Raw genomic sequence first — 24383 nt, forward strand, 5'->3', positions numbered from 1 at the left:
CCGTTGACCTTTTCCCCTATCTTCCCCCTGCTGTCTGGTACATTTTTTATTTTTACGCTATTTCGTTTCGACGATCGGATTGTGAGATATTAATTTTTCTTTATTTTGACGTGTTTCGTGCGACTCGTCCTGCGCGTGAACGCATGCATTTGTGGTTTTACGCGTCTTGCCCTGCCCGATCGCCTATGCACACCCCGTGCCGACGTCCCGACGCCGTTCCAATCCTGCCACGCCTATGCGCGGGGTGGGGGCACGCCTTTCTTTTTATTAATTATTTTATTACTTTACTTATTCGTTTATTTATTAATTTATTAAACCCCCCCCTCCTGCGTCCGTTGAAACCACCTCCCCCCTTCCCTCTTCTCTCTCCTTCTTTCTCTCTCTCTCTTCTTCTTCTTCTTCTTCTTCTTGTCTTTTTCTCTCTCCCTGTAACCCCCTCCCTCTCTCTCCCCTCCTTCTGATTCCCTCCTCCTTCTCCTTCATCCTCCCTCCCTCCTCCTTCTCTCTCCTTCCTCCTCCCTCCATCACCCCCTTCCTTCTGCTTCTCCCTCCTCCTTCTTCTCCCTTCCTCCTCTCGCCCCTCCTCCTTCCCCCACCTCCTCCCTTTATCCTCCTCCTCCTCTTTCTTCTCCCTTCCTCCTCTCCCCCCTCGACCCTCTGCCAGGGCATTGACCCCCCGCCTATGCACGCTGACGCCCTCGGCTGCCTGGTGCCGCCCGCCTGTTGGTGTCGCCCCGCCCACCTGCACCTGGTGCGCCGCCTCCTGGTGTCTAGAATCGCCGCCGCCTGGTGTCTAGAATCGCCGTCGCTAGGCGCTGCGCCGTTGCCTTGGTTCAGGCCGCCACCCTTTGCCCTTCTCCTCCCCTACTCCGCCACCCTTCGCCCTCCTCCTCTCCTACTTCCTCCCCCACCTCCTTCCTCTGCTCCTCGCGCTAGGCCTCTGCCCTCTCACCTCCCACCACCCTCCCATTCCCCCCCCATTCACACACCACCCTCCCATTCCCCCGCATTCACAAACCCCCCCAATCACCACCCTTAACCCCCCCTTAGCCCCCAGTCCCACCCCCCAAACCCACCCCTCCCCCTCACCTCCCCCTCCTAAGCCCCTTTTCCCACCCAACCCCCCCGCAGCGCAGAACCCACATCATTAATTTAACAAACAACACAAACACCCACACCCCCTTCTAGGCCCCCTGTCATCGCATGTGGGCCTGCCACACCATTTCTGCGTGTTCGTGATCGTGTTTGTGCTTTGTTTTACCGACCGTTCACGCGCGAGGACACGCTTCCGCCTTGTCCGTGCGGTGGTATGCTGCAGCCAGCCGTTCACATGCAGTCCTTATTAGCGGTTCACACGCAACCGGGTACCGCCCTCTTAATTTAAAATCCCGAAAAACCCTAAAAACACATTTAAAAATCAATTAAAAATAAAAAAGTTACAAAAATTTTCCTTAAAAATTCCCAATATTTTTGCAAACAATTGACATATTTTTCCAAACTAACATATTAAAAAATTTTACAAAAAAAATCAAAATTTAAATTCTTTTCAAAACCATGAAAAAATGAAAAAAATTTCTTAAAATTTCATAAAAATGCCGAAATAATGTCATTTTTTTAAAAAAAAAATCTACAAATTCTTTTGTACATTTTGCCAATATTTTCTCATTGAAAATGCTTTCCTTAATTGTTAAAAGTATTAATTGGAGCCAAAACCCTAATTTTAAAAAAAATCAATGAAAAAAATCATTTTTAATCCCACAAATGAGCTGAAAAAAATGAGTTAAATCCGATCACCTTCTTTACACTTGACGCTCATGATTGGTTGCTGAAATTTCATGTCCACATCACTTTTTTTTTAAAAAACAAACAAACAAACAATACAAACAAGCCAAACTTTTAAAAAAGAAACAACAAAAACAACCCACAAAACCAAACAATCATAATCTTAAATCCCAATCAATCCAAACCCCCAACATCTCCATTTTTTTTCTTTGGTCACACGTCGCATTTGTTTTATTATTTCTTTTTAGTCAATGTGTTAGTTGTTTTTCCGTTTTCCTGTACGACAGGATGACTAGTCTTAGTCGGCCTTTTGTCAGTTTTGTGGATTATCGGTGGATTGCATCTCTCCCTTTTCGAGGCCGTCGTCTCAGACTTTGCAGACAGACCCACACATTGCCAGGTTTTTTCTCTTTTTCCCTCTCTCACGTTGAACCATAACACACATTTAAATTGTAACTAAAATCAATTGACCGTTGCACATACACAAAATTAATAGACTACACTTCAAAAAATTGTAATAAAACGAACCTGAACGTTAATTGTAAAAGGAACCCCGCCATTGCACGAGCACCTTTGCACCATAACCCACTTAATTTTTGTAAATTAAAACCCATTCACCAATGCACACACACACGTGTTACAGACACCTTTCACTTGTAATAAAATGAAACCCCCGAAGTCATGCATGCATGCACTCAAGTGCAACAGATCATGTCATGATAACAATGAACTACATTAGTAGAGACCCAGTCAAGTAAAGTCGTGTCAAGTCTGAGAGGGGCTGGGCTACATTTCCGACTCACCATGCATTAATGGATTAAACATTAATAATGAACTATGATTAATTGATTATTTAAACAAAATGAGTCGTTGGTTTCACCCATCCACTTCACCGCACTACAGGACCCTGAACGTTTACGGGGATTGGGTTTTCTTGGTCAAAGATGTCAGTCATATCTGTTCATGTCTATTTTACTAGTCCGAGTCTGTGATTCTGTTTTGAGTCTGGTCAGTGTCTGGGTTACGGTATGTGTGATTCGGGTGCCTGTTTGTACTGCATATTCACCAAGCTTTCAGTCACATATGTGGGTAAGTCATGTCGAGTTTTCGGTAGGATGTGGTTTGCTTGGGGTGGTTTAGTCTAGTCAGTCTTGTCCTAAATCTTTCTCCTGTCGATGGTCTCAGTGGTGGTTTTGTTTGTGGGTTTTGCAGGTTTTCTCTTTGATTCCTGGTTTGTGAGTGTGGCTTTTGCTATAGTCTGAATGGCATCATCTTCTTCTTCTTCCCCTCCGATTGTGATACAGCATGTTCCCCTCGCAGTTCATGATTATTCTCTCCTTCTAGAGGCTGATTGTATCCGACGTGCAGGCCTCAGACCATTTGTTGCCCTTACATTGCCGTCGGTAGATGAGAAGCTTTGTTACTCCTTCTTGGCTTCTTATAAAAACCAGTCTGGCCTGGTTTATAATCGTACCTTCTGCTTACCTACAGCTAATATCCATGAAGCACTGTGCTTGCCCCTTTTTGCTTCCTTTGTGCCCAGTGGTAACCAATTACTTACTCTGCTGAAGAGATAGTTACGCTCTTGAAGAAGGAAACTTCTACCCCCTTGCTTCTCAATCAACTTATTAACAGTTTAGGGGTCTCTATTGCTCCTATCTCTTCTCCAGTATGGAAGCAGTTATGTCAGTTCCTCTAGGACTGATTTATGATGAGTAAGTCAACTTCTAAGTTTCTTTCTAAGGAACTGTTCACAGCTTCTGTGAAGATCCTAGAGGGTGTTAAGTTCAACTGGGAAAGCTTCTTACTCTCCAAGATGGATCAACATTTCCAGCGTGTACGGAAGGGTCAGATCATTAATGTTTCCTATGGTGCTTTCTTACAGCGCATTATCACTTTTGCACCTCCTCCTGGTGGTGTGCTAGTGCCTGATTCTATTCCTTTACCGCCGCAGCCTCCACCATCAGTCCCTTCCCCTCCACCTATGCAACCAAATTCAGAAGATGAGGAGTCCCTTGTTATATTTTCTCGCAAGAAACGCCTTCGTACAAAGGGTCCTTCTAGCCCTCTTGTACTTGCTTCCCCTATACTGGCACCTGTTCGTGCTGTGTCTGGTAGTGCCCTTCCTTCTTTCCTCTCCTGTCCTAATTTATTTTTAGCCCAAAAGGAAGGACAAATCGATCAGCAGATGCCTTCATCCTTACATACTATATTATCTGGACCTATGCTTTCACAGCTAGTTTCAAATGTCCAATCCACTCTGGAAACCTCCCTTACCTCTTGTCTTCAGACAATGTATACTAGTGTTTATACTTCCTTGCAAGACAAGGTGGATTCCTTGACTAGTCAGTTGACTAAGGCATTGGAGGATTTGTCTGGAGAAAGGGCTACACTCGGTGATATTAATACTCAAATGACTGCTGCCACATCCTTAATGGATTCCCAGAAGGCAACTATCCAAGAGTTAGAATCTAAGGTTGCTAAGTTGGAAGAGGAGAATGCATCCTTACAGCTTGAGAAAAATTCTTCCCTTGAGGAAATGGTCACTTTGGCTAGTAAACTTGGCACTAGTGAAGGTCAGTTGCAGCACTCTCAGGCAACTGTAGAGTCCCAACAGAAAGTTATTGAAGAACTTAACCAAAAAGTGGTTGTTCTTTCTGTTCCTCCTCCAACTCCTATTGTCTCTTCAGTCATATCTTCCAAAGGAGAGCTTGATCAGTTGCACCATAAAGCTAAATTATGTGATGGGTTCTCCGCTAAAGTGGAACGCCTTCAGCAGAGGATGAACTGTGTGCAGGAAGATTTTACCCGCTATACTGAATTGGTGTCACCTCCTCCATCCTTTTGGATCAAATATAATCAATAGAGGTTTGCCCTGTACATCTCCTTAAGCAATGTGGATTTGGAACCTCCAGAGGATGGGTGATCAAATCTTTGGTCTGCGGGTCTCTTGAGAGTAGTTTTTGATAGATTTGTGGATGAGTTGGTTTCCCATGAGGTTCAGTTATTATCTTTCATGTAACTTGTCAGACATCTGCAAATTCCTGATGAAGAGGACTTGAATGTTTATGTGGGGGATGTCATCTTATAGGCAGTCATGTATGTGCACTCAGTTGAGCTCCTGCTAGCAGATAGTTTGAAGTATTATCATGAGCATACGTCTTGGTGTAAGGGACATGCTTGGCATCCACCTTTGGAGGCTGACGCTAGAACCTCGTCGTCTTCGGAGTGTTTTCCATAAATCTGATATCCAGCCATTACAATCTCAGTTGTTAAGCTTTATTGCTGATCATCCGTTATTTACTGATTCCTTTTTCCAGGACCTTAATTTCCATTGTTCTATCTATCCTTTGGATCCTGGTGATCTCCTTTCTTATTCTCTTATGGCGTATCATTTCCCTTTTTATATTTCCCTTCTTTCCTCAAGTCCTGATATCATTCCACTTTTATATTTTACCCCTTCTGGATTTCCTCATATCCCAGTTTTTACTATCTGTCCTTTTATTGCTAATCCTACATCATCACCTACCCCTTCTGACCCTCCACCTCCTGTTCCTCCTATTCCTTCTGTTTTCTCAGTGGATTCCCTTTGTACCTTTTTGTTGAATTCTCCATCTTTGCCATCTTCCTTATCCCTTCATTTGCCTTCCTTTTATGATTTATCTTATCCTCCTTTACAATGTTCTCCTCTTATTCCATTGCCCCCTTCATCTGATTATATCAATCTTCCTCCCCAGTCAGTGCTGGATACTCCAGGGTATGACAGTGATATACTCCGTCGAAGACAATGGACACTACATGATTGTGTGACAGGACTGGTATTTAATTGGCCTCTCATTCCAGGGTCTTGGGATACATCTACAGCATGTTCGAACTCTTACCTTCATTTTGCCAAAGTGCATGTTACTTTTGAGGATACCACTGTTGAGAAATAAGCCAAAAGTCTAAGGTATAGTCTAAGCCTTATCATATTGTTGTATGTAAAGTGTCCTTAAGTTTGGGGACATCTATCTTTTGAGGATACCACTTTAGTGAGTGGACAGTCTTTTGGAGATATGGTGGGAGAATATTGAAGAAGAAGAGAATGAAGAAAGCTTGAGTCTCTCCTTGTCAACTATCTTTCGTTGTGCATCCCCATCGAACCTATCATTTACTTTCATTTGGTATCAGAGCGAGAGTGAAGGATTGACGAGAGGAGCGCGTCGAATCGAGGTCTACATCAGATTGAAAGCTTGCTGTCCATCATTAACTGAGATACAAATCCCTATCTAAACCACTCAAAGCAGGTACATCAATTGGAAGAACCATTGGGGTTTGAATTTGTGGGCTATTTGAGCTCGCATTGAGAGTTTTCTGGAAGCCATGGAGGTTTTGTATAAAGGATCAGTTGGAAGTCTCGATTCACAGTTCAGGTTGGTCAGGAAGTTATTGTTAGAGCAGCGGCAAGTTGCGAGCAGGCCCTAAAATCCATGGGATGCATGTTTGAGGCCCATGGCTAAGTTATGTGGGTGGATCTAGCAAACCGGGACACTGTTGGAGTGTACAGTTGCGAACTTCTATTATCAGCTAATCTCGCACCAAGGGTAGTGTACCCACACAGCTTTTGCGTAACGGTAGGAGCTCCTGGTTTTTCCGCCATTTCAGTTCACTAAAAGAACATGCATCCGATGGCGTCTGCGGGCAGGTCCGCTGGATCTCTTCTCCATCAAGAAGAAGCCCATCGACAATGATGTGCTTAATGCCGCTCGGCTTCGCCTCCAGGACTGTGCCCACCGTTACTTCGACCGATTAGGCTCAGGCTCCACTGATGTCATCGCATTGAAGAATTACCTTGATGCCCAATATTATGGGGCGATTGGTATCGGAACCCCCCGCCTGCAGCTACAACAGGGAGAGGCACACAGAGAGATGCGCACAGAACGGAAGAGCAGGCAGAAGAGACCGAGAGAGAGAGAGGGAGAGAGCCTGCGACGAAATATTTTTGTAAGGTTTAAAGAGCCTTACTATTAAGCCTTATCCACAAAATAGAGAGCCTGCCACGAAATATTTTTGTAAGGCTTAAAGAGCCTTACTATTAAGGCTTAAAGGGCAGTTTCTATGCAATTTACAGGAGGCCATTTGAAGGCCAATTTTTGCTTAAAAAATTCCAGGAAAATTTATGCAACTTCCTCTTGATATGCACTTCCAGCCTGGCATGAAAAACTATAGAAAAAGTGCAGGAAAAATGGTCAGTTTTAAGCCCGTGTTTTGATGCATTTTTGGGTCATACGGACACCATTTGAGGTTCGATTTGGATGTTTCTTGTTGGGAACTGAATGTATGACATGTTGGCATCATGGATGGATGTATATAACCAGTTTTGGACACATGTATGACAGTCATATTGCTGAATACCACTTCTGGATTATTGTATTCTTCTAAATTTGCAGCAGTCATAATGTCCAACACGGCACAAATCACTCAGATCGTGGGGGACAAATTGACCAAAGACAACTATAGTGTTTGGTCCTACAGGATGGAGAATTTTTTGATTGGGTAGAGGTCTATGGGATCTCATAACAGGTGATGATGAATGTCCAGAAGTTCCCGAACATCCAACTGAAGAGCAAAAGAAAGCGTACAAGGATTGGACTGGGAAGAATAGGAAGGTTTTGCATTGGATCTCCATATGTATTTCAGAAACATTGATTCCTCATATCAAAAAGGCAAGTACTTGTAAGGAGGCATGGGAAATCATAGAAAAAATGTATGGAACATGTATAGAGGCTCGTAAGATATAGCTTAAGCAGAGATTACATGGTGCATGGAGAGGCAATCGTAGTATCAGTGACTATGTGGTAGAAATCAAGCAAATTGCAGAAGACCTTGCATCCATTAATGCACCTGTTGATGATGATGATTTAGTGTTCGTGACAATAAATGGGCTTGGACCAGCTTTTAAATCTTTGGATACCTCTATTTCTGTTAGGGGAGGCTCTATGCCTGACTTTGAGGAGCTTATTGGATTGCTGCAAATCAAGTTGGGATTGAATGCATCTAGCAGTGGCAAAAATGCAGGTGGAGATAGTGTTTTCTATCACTAGAGAGGTCGTGGCAGCTCATCTAGAGCTAGAGGCTCTTCACCTGGTCGTAGTAATTATGGTTTTGCCCATGGAAGAGGCAACTTTGGTCGTGGTGACTTCATGCATAGAGGCAGGGGGAGATCTTTCCCTAGAGGTAGAGGACGGTCTAGTCCTTCTTCACAAAGAGATGGCACTTGTCATTATTGTAGGCATTTTGGTCACTTTGAGAGGGATTGTTATCAAAAACAGAATGCTATGTCTAGGGGTCGTGGAAGGACCCAATATGGCCACTATGCAGGCACTTATGGTGGTACAGGTTATGGACCTAGAGGTGGATCGCCTAGAGGTCATTTATTTGCTATGGAGCATGTGCTTGGGAGCATGACTCATCCTTCTCGTGAGAATGACTGGTTTTTGGATTCAGGAGCTACAAACCACATGACTCATCATGCTGAGTGGTTTGACAGCAAGGAGCAAGTGCAAAATGATAAATATGTTGCCATTGGTGATGATACTTTACACAAAATTACTCATATTGGTACTGTGCCACTTGTTACTAAAGATGGGATTGAGAACAAGCTTGGTGATGTACTTTATGTGCCCACAATAACTAAGAACCTAGCATCGGTTGGTCAAATGAAAGATCAAGGATTGCAGGTGCGATTCAATAAGTTTGGATGTTTCATTGAAGAGTTCCATAATGGGAGAACTAGCAGGGTGATCGCTCATGGTAGAAAGAAAGGGAGGTTGTTTGCCTTGGATGCAGGTACTCCAGTGATTCAAAACTCTATGTATGTTGCGAGAGGACATGGGCAAGATAAGGATGTGGAATTATGGCATAGACAGATTGGTCATGTTAATTTGCAAAGATTGAAGCAAATGCAATCAAAACAGATAGTCCGTGGTCTACCGCATTTAGGATATGTAAATTTTGATCATGTATGTGAGGCTTGTCAATTTGGCAAGCAGTCCAAATTGCCATTTCCAAAGAGGGGGAGAATAAGCAACTATCCTTTGGAAATAATACACTCAGATATTTGGGGCCCACGTCAGAATGTTTCCATGAGCGGAAAATGTAGATTCTATATCACTTTCATTGATGATTTCAGTAGGATGACTTGGGTGTACTTTATGCAGCATAAAAGTGAAGCGTTTGAAAAGTTCTTGGAATTTAAATCTATGGCTGAAAAGCAGTTTGGATGCTACATAAAATGTTTGAGGTCAGATAATGGTGGAGAGTACATGTCATATGAGTTTTGTGACTTCTTGAGAGATCATGGTATCAAAAGGCAATTGACATGCAGGTATACACCTCAACAAAATGGTGTGGCTGAAAGGAAGAATCGGATTATTGCAGAGGTTGCAAGGGCAATGATGAACCAAATGAACATGCCATTGTCATATTGGGCAGAAGCAGTGCATACTGCAGTTCACATTATGAATAGAACACCTACAGCCTTGATTCATAATATGTCACCATATGAGAGAATGTATGGCATGAAACCTACTGTTGTATACTTTAGAGTCTTTGGATGTGTCTGTTATGTTCATGTTCCGGATGATTTGAGGAAGAAAATGGAACCTAAGGCTATAAAATGCATTTTCCTTGGATATCCTGATGAGAAGAAGGGATACAAATGCTATGATCCAATGAGTAAGGAAGTATACATAAGCAGGGATGTCAAATTCAGTGAATATGAATCATGGTACAAGCCCAAAATTGTAGTGGATGTTGATTCTTATGAAAGAAATGATGATAATGGCTATGGAAGGAAAATTTCAGCAAACAGCAAGGCTGAAAATCAGCATGTGGAAGATGCTTCAGGACCTCAAGAGAATGTGGAAAGCAGTGGTAGCTACAGTCCATGGAGTGGTAGATTGAGAAATGCACAAAGGAGTGCAGAAGTTGCAAAAGGTAAGAGACCAATGACTGAAAGTTTAGAAGATGAATCTATAGATGATGAGTATAGCATTCCTCATGTTAAAACACCTGGCACTAGAAGTGCAGGAAAGTATGTGCCACCACATGCTAGATCAGATGAGACACACGGTAGTGCACCTCAATTGAGAAGGTCAGAAAGAGTAAGGTATCTAGTTGATAGATTGACGTATAATGGGTTCATGAAGATGCATTATGCATACATGGTTTCTTATGTACAATATGTGGAACCTACTTGCTTTGAAGAAGCAGTAGAGAGCAAAGAGTGGAGATAAGCAATGGATGAAGAGATGGATGCACTAAGGAAAAACAAGACTTGGGATTTGGTGAAACTACCTTATGGCAAGAAGTCCATTGGATGTAAATGGGTTTATAAGGTCAAATGTAAGTCGGATGGTTCTCTTGAAAGGTATAAAGCAAGGCTAGTTGCAAAAGGATATGCACAAACTTATGGTTTGGACTATGAAGAAGCATTCAGTCCAGTAGCTAAAATGACGACAGTAAGATCAGTAATTGCTTTGGCTTCTATCTATGGTTGGAGGCTTTATCAAATGGATGTGAAAAATGCATTTTTGAATGGCAACTTAGAAGAAGAAGTGTACATGGATCAACCAGAGGGTTATGTGGATCCAAAATACCCACATTATGTATGCAGGTTGAAGAAGGCTTTATATGGACTGAAGCAAGCACCAAGAGCATGGTGTGATAGAATCAGCAAATTCTTATGCAGTATGGGATTTCAACAGAGCAAAGCTGATTATTCACTTTATGTGAGGCATACAGAAGATGGTATGGTTGTTGTGGTCATCTATGTTGATGATCTCATTATTACAGGTACACTTGAGAAGGAGATTACTGAAGTCAAGTATGGGTTACATAAAGAGTTTGATATAAAAGATCTTGGTTTGTTGAGATACTTCTTGGGTATTGAGGTTATTGATACACCTCATGGTATATGACTGATACAAAGGCAATATGCATTGGAGATGTTGGAAAAATATGGCATGACAGGATGCAAACCGGTTGATACACCATTGGATCAAAATGCTAAGTTGATTGATGATGGATCTTATGTTGAGGATGTTACTATGTTCAGAAAGATAGTTGGTAGTCTTATCTACTTGATCATTACAAGACCAGACTTAAGTTACGTTGTTGGATTGGTAAGTCAGTTTATGCAGAAACCATGCAAATCTCATTTGGATGTAGTAAGAAGAGTTCTTAGATATGTGAAAAAGACAGCTGGATTTGGGTTGTTTTATGAAAAAGGAATCAAGCCTACACTGTTTGGATACTCAGATGCAGACTGGGCAGGTAGTTCTATGGATAGAAGATCTACTAGTGGCTATGCATTCTCATTTGGGTCAGCCATGGTAAGTTGGAGCAGCAAGAAGCAACCTACAGTTGCTTTATCAAGCACTGAAGTAGAATATAGAGGCATTGCATTGGCAGCATGTGAGCAGACATGGCTGAGATTGATCCTATATGACATGGGGATAGAGATTGATGGTGGAGTTATTATGTATTGTGACAATGTTAGCAGCATTATGTTGGCAAAGAACCCAGTCTATCATGCAAGGACAAAACATATAGAAGTGCACTATCATTTCATTAGAGAAAAAGTCATTGATGGAGAGATTGACTTGGTCCATGTGAAGACCAATGACCAAGTTGCTGATATCTTTACCAAAGCATTAGGTAAAGATAAGTTTGAGTACTTCAAGAGGCACTTGGAGTCTTATGTGTGCAAGCTCATTCTGAGCTTGAGAGGGAGTGTTGAGAAATAAGCCAAAAGTCTAAGGTATAGTCTAAGCCTTATCATATTGTTGTATGTAAAGTGTCCTTAAGTTTGGGGACATCTATCTTTTGAGGATACCACTTTAGTGAGTGGACAGTCTTTTGGAGATATGGTGGGAGAATATTGAAGAAGAAGAGAATGAAGAAAGCTTGAGTCTCTCCTTATCAACTATCTTTCATTGTGCATCCCCATCGAACCTATCATCTACTTTCAACCACTGTTCGCCTTCCAACTCATTTTTGTTGGTATCTTGCTTTCATGCATCAGCAGCAGTCAAAGCTGAATACTCGAAATAGTATCCCTCAGTTGCTCATCAATCCAAATGTAGATGTGACTGTTGCTCAGATGGATGTTCTCTACTACTTTGCACAGGCCTTTCCTACCAGGTTCCTCATTTTACTGGAAAGGATGTGTTTCTTACAGTTCCTCCAGAACGTGCCTCAGCATTTTGTTGATAAGAGTAAAGATTTGGAGCGTTTAAAGCTTAGTATGCAGTTTAAGAAGAAATACCTTCATCCTACTTAGCAATGGATCTTTTTCCTCATTGTATCATTCCTCCTTTATTAATGGAAAAATTCTTTTTGCTCTCCAATTTTTGGGGATCCATGCCATTCAGACTATATTTGTATATGGGTATTTTTTGTATTGGGTGATGTTTTTTTTTTCAATTGTATGGAGCTAATAAAGATGAAGTTGTAAAGATTGATGCAGTTGGTTATCACATGGTTGCAGTTGCAGATTTAGATGCAGAACTCTTATATCCTTTAATAGTTTGAGTTATTTTGGTTTTTATAATATTGGAATGGTTTTTTTTTTGTGTTATTGGTTTTCCTTTCATATGTGTTTCAGATCCAAATTATGAAGCTGATATGTTGGGGTCGTAATCAAAGTGGGTGATTTATACTGAATTGAAGATTCTTTTTAGCAAATCATAGATCTTTTATTCTTCCATTTTCTTAGGTCGCGAGGACGCTTCCTTATTAAGTGTGGGGATATGTTGAGTGTGGAAATGATTGGTTTTTGGGCTGATTTTTTGTTGTTTTTGTTTTGTTGAATGGTTGTTTTTGGTGGTTGATTGTTTGAGTTTGAAGATGTTTTGAAGTGTTTGGAGTGGTTTGAGTATGTTTGAAAGGGTTTATGTTGGTTTTTGAGTATGTTTGAAAGGGTTTATGTTGGTTTTTGATGAAATATGTTGTTTTGAAGAGTTATGTAATTCTCTCTGTATGGTTCTGTAAGGCCTGATTTTCTTCTGTTTTGTTTTGTTTTGGTAGTTGAAATGGTTGAATGGATGTTTTGAGAGATAATTGAGGATGTGTTAAAAGGTTTATGAGAGATTGAATTGGTTTTGTTTTGGTTTTTATGGGTTTTGTTGATCTTCTGTAAAGTTCTGTAGCTTCTGTGCTTCTGTAGCTCTGTAGTCCTATTACTTTGTTGTTCTGTGGTCTATTCTGTTTGTTTCTGTTGAGTGTTATGATGGATGTATGGATGTTTTGGGAAGTGTTATTGTCTTAGGAAAAGGATGAATGGAAGCTCTATTCAAGTTAAAAGAAGTGAAGAAGTAGCTAATGAAGATTTACAGAAGGTTACAGAAGACATTGACAGAAGACAGATCTCACAGGACACTATGATGTCTCTGTTGACCCTTCATATCAAACATACCTTTTGGGAGGTGTATCCACGACCTAATGAGGATTATTGAGGGTTATTATGAGAGTATTGTAGTGAGGATATGATGTACTATTGATGTAGAGAGAGAGAGAGAGAGTCAGATATAGTCAATTCTATGAAAACAGTGTAACTGTATATGAGAGATTGAGAGAGAGAACTATGAAGACATTGAATATGAATAATATGTGATGTATTTCCATTCAAAGATGGTGTATACCTTTGTGTTCTTTGTTCTATTGATGGATTTTGTGAAGATGTTGGAGAATATGGTTGATTTTATCAAATCCGTGGGAGATATCTACTATGATGCTGCGTGAAGAATTGTTGTTTTCTTTGTTTTGATAATCAAGAGAATGAAATAAAAGCTTGTTGATGTTACAAGACAGATTTTCTTGCAAGAGAATTCCCTTTTCCTTGGTGTTCCTCTTAGGGCTCCAACTGTCATGCTGGAGGAGAGGGGAATAGCAAGGGTGAGCAAGCTCCTTGCTGGGGCTTGCAGAATGGAGAAGGCCATGCATTATGACCGTGTGGGGGCGGGAAGGATCCCCTCCCCTCAGCTATAAAAGCCTGTGGGAGGGGAGTAGGAGGAAAAAAGGAGCCAACACACTACTATAACAGTGCCATTGAGAGAGGAGGAGGCATCAAGACGCTGCCATGAGCTAGGAGAGGGCCATATCACCACCTGACGTGAGGGAGGTGAGAGCCATGTGTTGTTGGGAGGAGTGAGGTGCTGCATAACACCGCCTGGCCAAGAGAAGGAGAGGGGAGATTGCTCCGTAGCCACCGGAATGCCGCCATCAGAATTTTTCTGGTCACCATCCCAATGCCATGTGTTTTTTTTCCTGGAAGCTTTGGAAGCTTCTAAGGGGAGGAGCTAAGCCCCCCTTCCTATGGCTTTTGTAAAGCCTTCCTCTAAAAGGTTTTTTTAATCCTTTCCCCCCTTTTTTTTTCCACCAAGAGCATTTTTAAACCCCCCCCCCCCCCCCATGATTTAACTCCTTCCCATGGGTTTTCTCCCCCCCCCCCAAAAAAATCCCCCTAGCAGGTCTTTTACACCCCATTGCCCCCTTTTTTTTCATTCCACTAAAGACCATTTAGAACCCCCTTCGTGTGGGGTCCCATCCAAGACTTTAAAGAAAAAGCCCAATTAAGCCATTTTTTTCCCCTTGGATTTCCCACAAGCTCCTAGTAGCCTGAGTGCTAAACCCCTTCCTGTGGGCCTTTCTTATTGCCCTCTCAAGTGGCTTTAAAAGCCCATTTTACCCCGAGAAATAAGCCCCTTTTTCCCCTTTTGTTTTTATCATTCCATTGGGCCGGGTTTTAAACCCCCTTTCCATGGACCCTTTTTCCTTTACCCCTACAAGTGGGTTTTGTAAACGAGGGCCTGAAGCGTCCTTTCACCTTGCATTCTTGAAAATTGAGAGGAAACCTATAAAGCCTTCTAAAGTTCGATTCCAACAGACGGTGAAATTCATCAAGAAAGCCGAATTACAAAGGGAGTTTCGCATTCAAAGAAGATCGGCCAAGATCATAAATCTGCATCCAAGACGAAAAGACCGAATTTGTGATGGCTCCTAAGAAGGCACAAGGTGCAACCACAGGAGGATCGTCTCCTAACATCCATGTGGACATTTCACCACAAGTCCATGTTCTTCTTCCTAAATTTGATTAACATTGTAATATTTCAATTATGCATGGATCATTTGAGGAATGAGGATGCATGTTTTTTTGATTGAAAATACTTTGGCTAATAGCTCACAATTGAGGGATTCGGTCATTAGTATTTTTCAATAAAACGAACAAAATAAAGTGAGCATAAGATTTTTATGCATTTCTAGCAAGTGGTTTTTATGCATTGCGAAGTAATAAAATTAGATTAATTAATGCCCATCTTTACAAAATGGAATTATGGTAGTACATTTTGATTAAGCATGGAAGGAATAAACCGCATATCACATTATTGAACATCTTTTCTTCGAAATGGTTCTTAAAGAAAGTTGCTAGCAACCGTAGGAAATTGCTAGGGATGCATGAAGAAGATTTAACTCTAGGCTAGTGGCCTAAAATCTCAAATCAACGAAAGGTTGTGTAAGTTCAGCATACGACAAATTCATTCAGAAATGAAAGTAGAAAAAGGCTGCATGTTTAAACATAAAATCCTAAAGCTTAGTAGCATGAATCTTGTTTGCATGTTATAGGATGATCAATTGGAATTATGCTATAACTTAACCTATGCTTTGATCTTAACCCGAAAATTTAGGGTTTGTAAATAAACTTATATGTAGGCAATGAATCATGTGGTTACGGAAATGGTAGCGTAATTATCTTCAAGATTAGACAAGTTAAATTGGTTTAAACCTAAACACCTAAAAACTACGAGAGACTCGTTTAGGAAGGGCTAACTCAATGCAACATATCCCAAAGAGCTAACTAGGATTTCACACATTGAGGACGTGACCTAGTCGCTCGTATTGCCAAAGCTGAAACTCCTATACCCCAAAGACTTACCCACATTCACGGAATGTAGGGACATTAGGACATACTTGCGAGAAGTGATCTAGGGTTTCTCCTAAGGATCTCTCGATAAAAAGATGAAACTCGGTTTAAACTTGGAACCCTAGGACCAACAATGTCGGCCTAGTGCAATCAGGAATGGATTGTTATATCTAATCATGAATTTGTGAGTATAAGACTCCATTCGATGGGTAAATACTCCCATAGTTTTGATGCGACACTTGGCAACAAGTTGCAGAGTCGCATGATCTTGTGATTTGATCACAAGGGAATGACAAATTCCTCGAGATGAGATTGGCGAATTCTTATGCAAGTTTATCTTGCAAGAGGATAAATAATCGTCTCATATAGTACCTTTCTTGGGTTAATGACCAAGATACGGGGATTAGATATTTTCTTGGAAGCAAAAGACCAATCAGTAAATTGGAATAACATATTAACTGCTAATAGAACTTAAGGTTTTGGTTAAGTTCGGTTAATAGGGTACGGCCCTAACCCAAGGATATAAGGGTTAACAGACAAACCCTTAGGGATCTTTCCAAGTCGCAATTGATCCCGGATCGAGTGTTGGATGCATTCGGAAAGAAGGATTCGCTCCTTAGCAGTTGGCCAAATAAGGACCAATGGAAATGATTGTGCTTGTAACAGTTTCAAGAGCACTGTTTTGCTTTATTTGCTCAAAGAAATAAAGGATGAAAAGATATGTAAATGCTTCAGGTTGAAGGCCTAAAGGGAGAGGCAGCTTCAGTTACCCCCGATTGCATGCCTAACCCTAACCAAGGGGGTTGTTAACTGCGCCCCTGGAAGGTGTACCGAACCCGCCGCAAGAGGTCTCTCCGTTGAGCACTACTTGGAGCAGGAGGATGCTTGGGTGCCAGAGGGGGCTCTGGCCGTAAATCCCTCGCCTTTTAGGCCCTGCACAAGAGGCCAACGTGACTCAGGATTGGATCTCGAGGCCTGCATACTAATCTACGGGCAGAATCTTGGATTAGTAATCCCTACGGATTGCTGGACAGCCTTCGGGTGGATTATGGATAAACCTACGGGCTGGACTTTATGTATTTCAAAGATAAATATGATAACATGTTGAAAAGAAACTTGTTTGACATTGCTTTTCTATGTCAAGTGCTATGATTACGTGAAGGAATCGGTGCCTAATGGACTAATTAAGGAAGCTATTTGATACTTGTCCAACTAAATGTGGTAAGTAATTAGGCAACTAAAACAACGTGAGGAAAGTGTGGTGGATGTGGCCATGGGTCCGTCCTACGGATGGGTGGTCCCGGTTGGCCGGGAACTTTTCTCAATCATGATGGACAGCAAGAAGATCGTTCATAGGACACGAACAACAAGGGCGCTGACCTAGAGTCTAAGCTATAATAATCCTGATTTACGCTGTTTTAGGGGAACGAAATGGGACTATGCCTTATGGCAGAGAGGTTAAGCCTTGCATCCCTCTCGTTTTCCATTCTCCTTGAACCAAGTCCAGCGTGAATCCGCTTTGGACCTGGTGTTTCTGTGTAAAGTAGTTCACTCGGGTTCGACGCTAGTTGCCGTTTAGGAAATGACCATTAGGAAAAACCCTGATTCAGACCAGTCCTAAGTGGGAACGGTCGGAATACTTCCACTACGTGGCAGATGCGGAAAGTCCTAGATCGCAAACCCCACAACATTCCATGGGAGTGCCGGGCGGAGCTTCTAGACATTCTTTCCAATTGACTGCTAATACATGTCCTGAAGATTACATGCAGACACGTTACAGTTAGTATCAGAGCGAACCAACAAAGGATTGTTTTTAAAGAAATCTTGATAAAAAGAAGTAAAGAAAATGTTGCGATCTGAACATTTTCTTACTTTCGATGCTGTCTTGCAAAATTATGAAGCATGGAACAGGTTCTTAGTGTTCTGAGTCATGTTTATGACTGCGATGCATTCCCTGGATTATTGACAAAGGGTTGAGATGATGAACATCCTAGAGCGTATTTATAACCCATCGCCTTTCTACATGGAATGAAGATGGACAGGTGCCTCAGGAATCTACTATATAGCTGCCCACCGGTTTGCATACCTTCAGACCAACCTAAAGAGGATCAAGTGGTTGGAAGACATGAAAGTCGTGAAGATGTTCATTTTTGTGGAGGCTCACGTAAAATCACCTTTACATATTCGAGGTTGGAGGGTTGAGCTGAACTCATATGTATATGAGGAAGTGACCCATGTAATCCCCACGGACGACAGGATCAAGGTGTTGGGGCACCATGAGAAGAATGGGTTCCAAAGGAAAGGATACCTTGATCTTCCAATGACTTACCAATTCCTGAAGATCCATGACCCGAAGCCATACTATTATCCAGTTCCCGTAGATAAATGTAATACAGCATTATTCTCCCCAAAATAAATGTAAACAGTTGCCCTATCATCCCAAGAAATGTTGTATTCCGAAAGGGCTATACCCATATAAATACAATAAGACTTCTTTTTATCAATGTCTGTTTGTGCATGAGAATTGATAAGAAGTTAAGTGGTTAGATTGCTTCGTTCATAACTAAAATGGATATGAAATATAAATCGCAATGATTAATGAGTAATAACGTTAAGAAACATTTATCGAGGCACAACCCCAGGTATAGAATCCCAGTTCGCCTCCTACATCAAGTTCTGCTGTAATCCAGGAGAATAAGTTTCTTCTCAAGCAGATTAAGCCGCCCGAATTTGACAGGAGAGGCAAGTCCATCCAAGCAAACGCTGAAATTTGGATTGAATCCATGGAGGATTACTTTGAAGTAGCCAGTACTGCACCCGCCAATCAGGCTATGCTCGCCAAGCTGAAGCTCACCGGTGAAGCCAGGCTTTGGTGGAAGCAATGGTACACAGATCAAGGGATCGCGGAAGGATCTGTTACCTGGGAGAAGCTAAAGAAAGACGTGCAGGGAAGATACTTACCACCTACATATCGCATGCAGAAAATGAATGAGTTCTACGAGCTAAAACAGCTGGGACTCACTCTTGACGCATACTACTCTAAATTCATCTCACTTCTTAAGCATGCGCCACAGATGGACATGACACAACAGGTGTCAAAATTTTGTACTAGTTTAAATCCACCAATGAATACCCGTCTCGAATCTATGCGCCCATCAGATCTTTAAGATGCACTCATTCGAGCTGCCCTTATAATTTAGGAGGTGCAGGCTAGACCAAGAGGTAACAAAACTTGGTCTTATAATGACCCAAACAGAGCAACATTTAGGCCTCAAATGAAGAGAGTTCAAGGTTAGAATCAGGGACAAAGAAAGAAAGCAAGAACTAATAATGTCAACAACTTTGTTCCTACTCAAAGCAATGGCCGAAACCTGCATTGCTTCCACTGCAACGAGCCTGGTCATTTCAAGAGGCAATGTCCCAAGCTTGGAGGAGGACATCGCCAAGCACCTTTCCAAGGAACTCGCTGTGGTCAGGGAACCGCTACCCAAGGTGGAGGAAGAACCGCTTGTGTTTCCAACAGGAAAATGTGCGAAGAAGAAGAAGATCCAACCATGGAAGAAGAGTTTGAAAGGGCGACAGTCCATGCCGCTCTTCATAAGAAAGGGCCAAATCGCCAGTTCTCGGTGATCGGACTATCAAGGTAAAGGTTTCAAGACCTTGATTGATTGTGGCAGTACACATTCCTTTATTTCACTAGTTTGTGGAAAAAGATTAGGAATAGCCACAATAGAAGCATCTATCTTGCTTGTGGAATTGGCAAATGGTCGTGAGGTTACTTGTACCAGGCAAACTGCTAAGGTGGAATTCTTTCTGGGAGGAAAGATGACTTCGATCAAATTCAGAGTCTTGAGCCTAGGTATCCATGAGTGTCTACTCAGAATGGATTGGCTTAAACCTAATGACGCCCACATTCATTGTGGAAAGGGCCAAGTTTCCTTTCAGAACTTTGAAGGGGATTTAGTCACAACTCAAGGTGAGGCTGGAGTGCCAAAAATTCAATTGGCCAAGGCATCTCAGATTATAAAGGGTGTCAGAAAAGGACTACCTGTCTACTTGATTAAGCTCAACAAGTTAGATCAGAAGCAGGAGTCTAGTGAAGGACCTTCATGGCTAAAGGAATACGTGGACGTATTTCCTGAAGAGTTGACAGAACTTTCGCCTCAAAGAGAAGTGGATCATGAGATCAAGCTAGTACCAGGAGCTGCGCCAATTGCAAAGAGACCTTATAGAATGTCCATACCAGAAGCAATTGAGCTGAAGGAACAACTCAAGCAACTGCTAGATCATAGCTATATCTATCCTAGCAGTTCACCATGGGGAGCTCCTTACTGTTCTAGAAAAAGAAAGATGGAACACTTCGACTATGTATTGATTACAGAGGGTTGAATCAATCAACTGTCAAGAACAAATACCCTATTCCTAGAATAGATGAGCTTCTTGATCATCTTCAGGGTGCGAAGATCTTCTCCAAGATTGATCTCAGGTTTGGTTACTATCAGATAAGGATCAAGGAAGATGATATCCCAAAGATGGCCTTCTACACAAGATATGGACACTTTGAGTTTTTAGTTATGTCATTCGGGCTTACGAATGCACCTGCCACCTTCAACAGGTTAATGCAGGATATCTTTAGGCCATATCTTAATGACTTCGTACTCGTCTTCTTCGATGACATTTTAGTCTATTCTAAACAGGAAGAAGATCATGAACCCCAACTTCGGATTGTCCTTGAGACAATGAGGGCACATAAGCTATATGCTAAGATGAAGGAGTATGCATTCTTCAAATGTCAGATTGAATATTTGGGATTCATCGTATCACCGGAAGGAATCTCAGTGGACCCAACCAAGGTCAGAGATGTGCTAGAATGGCTAATACCAACAACTGTCAAAGAAATACACAGTTTTCTTGGATTGACAGGATGGTATAAGGTCTTCATCAATAACTATGCTTTGATTGCAGCACCTCTGACAGACTTACTAAAGAAGCATACTTCCATTGCATGGTCAACTCCGGAACAAACCAACTTTGATAGACTAAAGCAAGGTTTGGTATCAGCACCTATCCTAAAACTTCCAGACCTCAGTAAGGAGTTCGAGGTAATAACTGATGCTAGTGCACTTGCCTTAGGATGCGTGCTCATGCAGGAAGGTCATCCTGTAGCATACTCTTCAAGGAAATTGAAGAGTCATGAGAAGAATTATGCTACCCATGATCTAGAATTGTTAGTTGTCATCCATGCTCTAAAGCTTTGGAGACACTACCTGTTGGGTAATAAGTTTACACTAGTAACTAATCATAAAAGTCTCAAGTGGATCTTTACCTAGAACGAGCTCAACATGAGGCAACGTTGGTGGATTGAACTGCTGGAGGAGTATGATTTTGAAATCAAGTACCGACTGGGAAAGGAGGATGTAGTTGCTGATGCACTCAGTCTCGCAAGGCATTCCTTAACTCACTAATCTTGCAAAATCCATCAACAGCTAGATCTCTAGCCACAAAGGTATCCATGCCAAACAATCCAATACTTGAGCTGGCTAGAGAAGAAGCATGCCATGATCCAGCCTATCATAAGATGCTAAGGGAGATCCCTATCAAAGACCAGGAGAAAAAGTTATAGGCTACATATCATGAATTCTCTATCAATAGTGGACTCGTCTACTATAGAACGAGGCTATGTATACCGGCAAGCCAGTCACTTAAGCAGAAGATATTGTGGGAAGCTCATGATTCCCCTTTCTCAGGACATCCTGGCTATGCCAAGACTCTCAATGCAGTTAGAAAAAGCTACTATTGGGAGATACTTAAAGGTGACATTTTCAAATATGTCACTGAGTGTTTGTCTTATCAACGTATCAAAGCCGAATATGTCAAAATGCCAAGGAAGTTACAACCACTCGACATTCCCCAAATGAAATGGGAATTCATCAGTATGGACTTTGTTGTTGGCCTACCCCAAGTTCAGGGAGGATAAAACTCCATCATGGTTGTGGTTGACATGCTTACTAAGGTTGCACACCTTATTCCAGGAAAGACAAACTATAAAGCCTCAAACATTGCAAGACTGTTTATCAAGGAGATATTTAAGCTACATGGGCTACCTAGAAGAATCATTAGTGATCATGATTCTCTCTTCACATCGCACTTTTGGAGAGCTATCTTTGAAGCTATTGGGACTCAACTCTATTTTAGCATAGCTTACCATCCCCAAACGGATGGCCAAACAGAGCGAGTCAATCAAGTTATCGAGGATATGCTTAGGGCGCACTGCTACCGTGAGCCAAAAAGGTGGATTCAATACTTGCCTTTGGTTGAATTTGCCTACAATGCTTCTTACCAACAAAGCATTCAGATGACCCCTTTTTAAGCATTGTATGGTCATGACTATCGAAGTCCCCTAAACTTCTCAGATCCAACCTTGAGGGTTGAAGTGTAACGTGTCCACTAGAGTCATCTAGGACACATCTTAGCAGTCCATCGGGAAGAATGTTTAGAAAACTCCGCCCGGCACTCCCATGGAATGTTACGGGTTTTGCAATCTAGGTCTTTCCACGTCTGCCACGTAGTGGAAGTATCCTGGCCGTTTCCCACTTAGGATCGACCGGAATTAGGGTTTTCCTGTTTGGTCATTAGCTAACAGCAACTAGCGTTAGACCCGAGCGAACTACTTTACGCAGAAGCGCCAGGTCCGAAGCGGATTCACGCTGCACTTGGTTCAAGGAGAATGGGAAACGAGAGGGATGCAAGGCTCAACCTCTCTGCCATAAGGCCTAGTCCCATTCCGTTCCCCTAAAACAGCGCAAATCGGGTAAGATATACCTCTAGGTCATCGTTCTCGTTAGTCGTTTTGATGATGATGATCATCCTGTTGTTTTTCAAGATTTTTGAGAAAAGTTCCCGGCTAACCGGGACCACCCATCCATAGGACGGACCCATGGTCCATCCTCCGCACTTTCCTCGGTTGTTTTAGTTATGTAATTACCTAACACATTAATTTGACATATAACAAACAGATTCTTTAATTAATCCTGTTAAGCACGGGTTCCTTCACGTAATCTTACCACGTGACATAGAAAAACAATATCAAACAACTTCTTTATTATCATATCATCATTTATCTTTGAAATACAAGGAGTTCCGCCCGTAGGCTTGTCTATAATCCGCCCGAAGGCTTATCCAGTAATCCGCTAGGGATCACTATTCCAAGCTTCTGCCCGTAGACTAGTATGCGGGCCTCGAGATCCAATCCCGAGTCACGTTAGTCTCTTGTGCAGGACCCGGAAGGCGAGGGATTTACGGCCAGAGCCCCCCCTGGCACCCAAGCGTCCTCCTGCTCCAAGTAGAGCTCAACGAAAAGACCTCTCGCGGCGGGTTCGGTCCACGTTCCCGGTGCGGTCAACAACCCCCTTGGTTAGGGTCAGGCAGGCAGTCGGGGGTAACTGAAGCTGCCCCTCCCTTCAGGCCTTCAACCTGAAGCATTTATATATCTTTTCATCCTTTAGTTCCTTGAACAACAATGCAAACAGTGCTTTCTAAACTGTTACAAGCACAATCAATTCCAGTGGTCGTTTATTTGGCAAACTGTTAAGGAGTGACTCCTTCTCTCCGAATGCATCCAGCATTCGATCCGGAATCAATTGCAACTTGGCAAGATTCCTATTGTCCTTGGGTTAGGGTCATTCCCTGTTAACCCAACTTAACCAATACCTTAGGTTTTATTAATAGTGAATCCCAGCGGCATGTCGCTTTAATTTATTGATTAATCATTTGCGTCCAAGCAAATACCTAACTTCCCTTAACTTGGCAAATTTCCCCTAATGAGGGCGATGTAACAGGATGACTACCCATCCCCTTGCAAGTTAAACTTGCGCAAGAACCTGCCAACCTCATTCCAAGGATTGGCAAAACTTCCTTGTGATCGAACCACAAGGCTATGCGACGTTGCAACTGGTTGCACAAGTGTCGCCTCCATTCCAAGAGATCATTTCACTTTTGAATGGTGTTTTATGGTCAAGAATTATGATTAGACTCGAAGTAGGGTTTAGGGCGTCTTCTCACTCACCCCAATCCTAATTGCACTAGACCGACAATGTTCGGTCCTAGGGATTCCAACTCAAACCAAGTTCTAGCACTAGGTCGAATGATCCTTAGGGTAGAAACCCTAGATCATTAATTGCGTGCGTGTCCCATTGGCTCAATTTCTCCGGGAAGGTGGGTAGGACCTTTGGGTTTGAGGACTTCGACTTGGTGTCCAATTACGTTACTTGGCCACATCTCTAACGTGCCAAACCCTAGCTAGTACTTGAAGTTTTTATTGAATCGGCTAGCTATGCCTATACGAAACCCTAGCAGTCGTGATACTACAAATGACTTGGGTAAATTGACCTACTTGTCTTTTGACAAGGACAATTCTTTCCTAGAGATGATATACTTTATCTAAAGTAGGAAAATAGTTGCAAAATGCTACCATACATGTAAACCTGTAATACATTACTTTCACATGCCATAAGATCCGCAGTAGTCCTATCCCTTCCTTTTAGTTAAAGTCAAAAGACAAGATAATTTGAAGGGTAATCTACATAGGGCTTACTAGGATTTAGGTCAAGGGATAACACCTACAACCTTGTGTCTAAGT

Source organism: Lygodium microphyllum, chromosome 9 (genome assembly GCF_053477565.2).
Source record: "Lygodium microphyllum isolate KBCC chromosome 9, Lygodium_microphyllum_v1.1.10, whole genome shotgun sequence".
Lineage (NCBI taxonomy): Eukaryota > Viridiplantae > Streptophyta > Polypodiopsida > Schizaeales > Lygodiaceae > Lygodium > Lygodium microphyllum.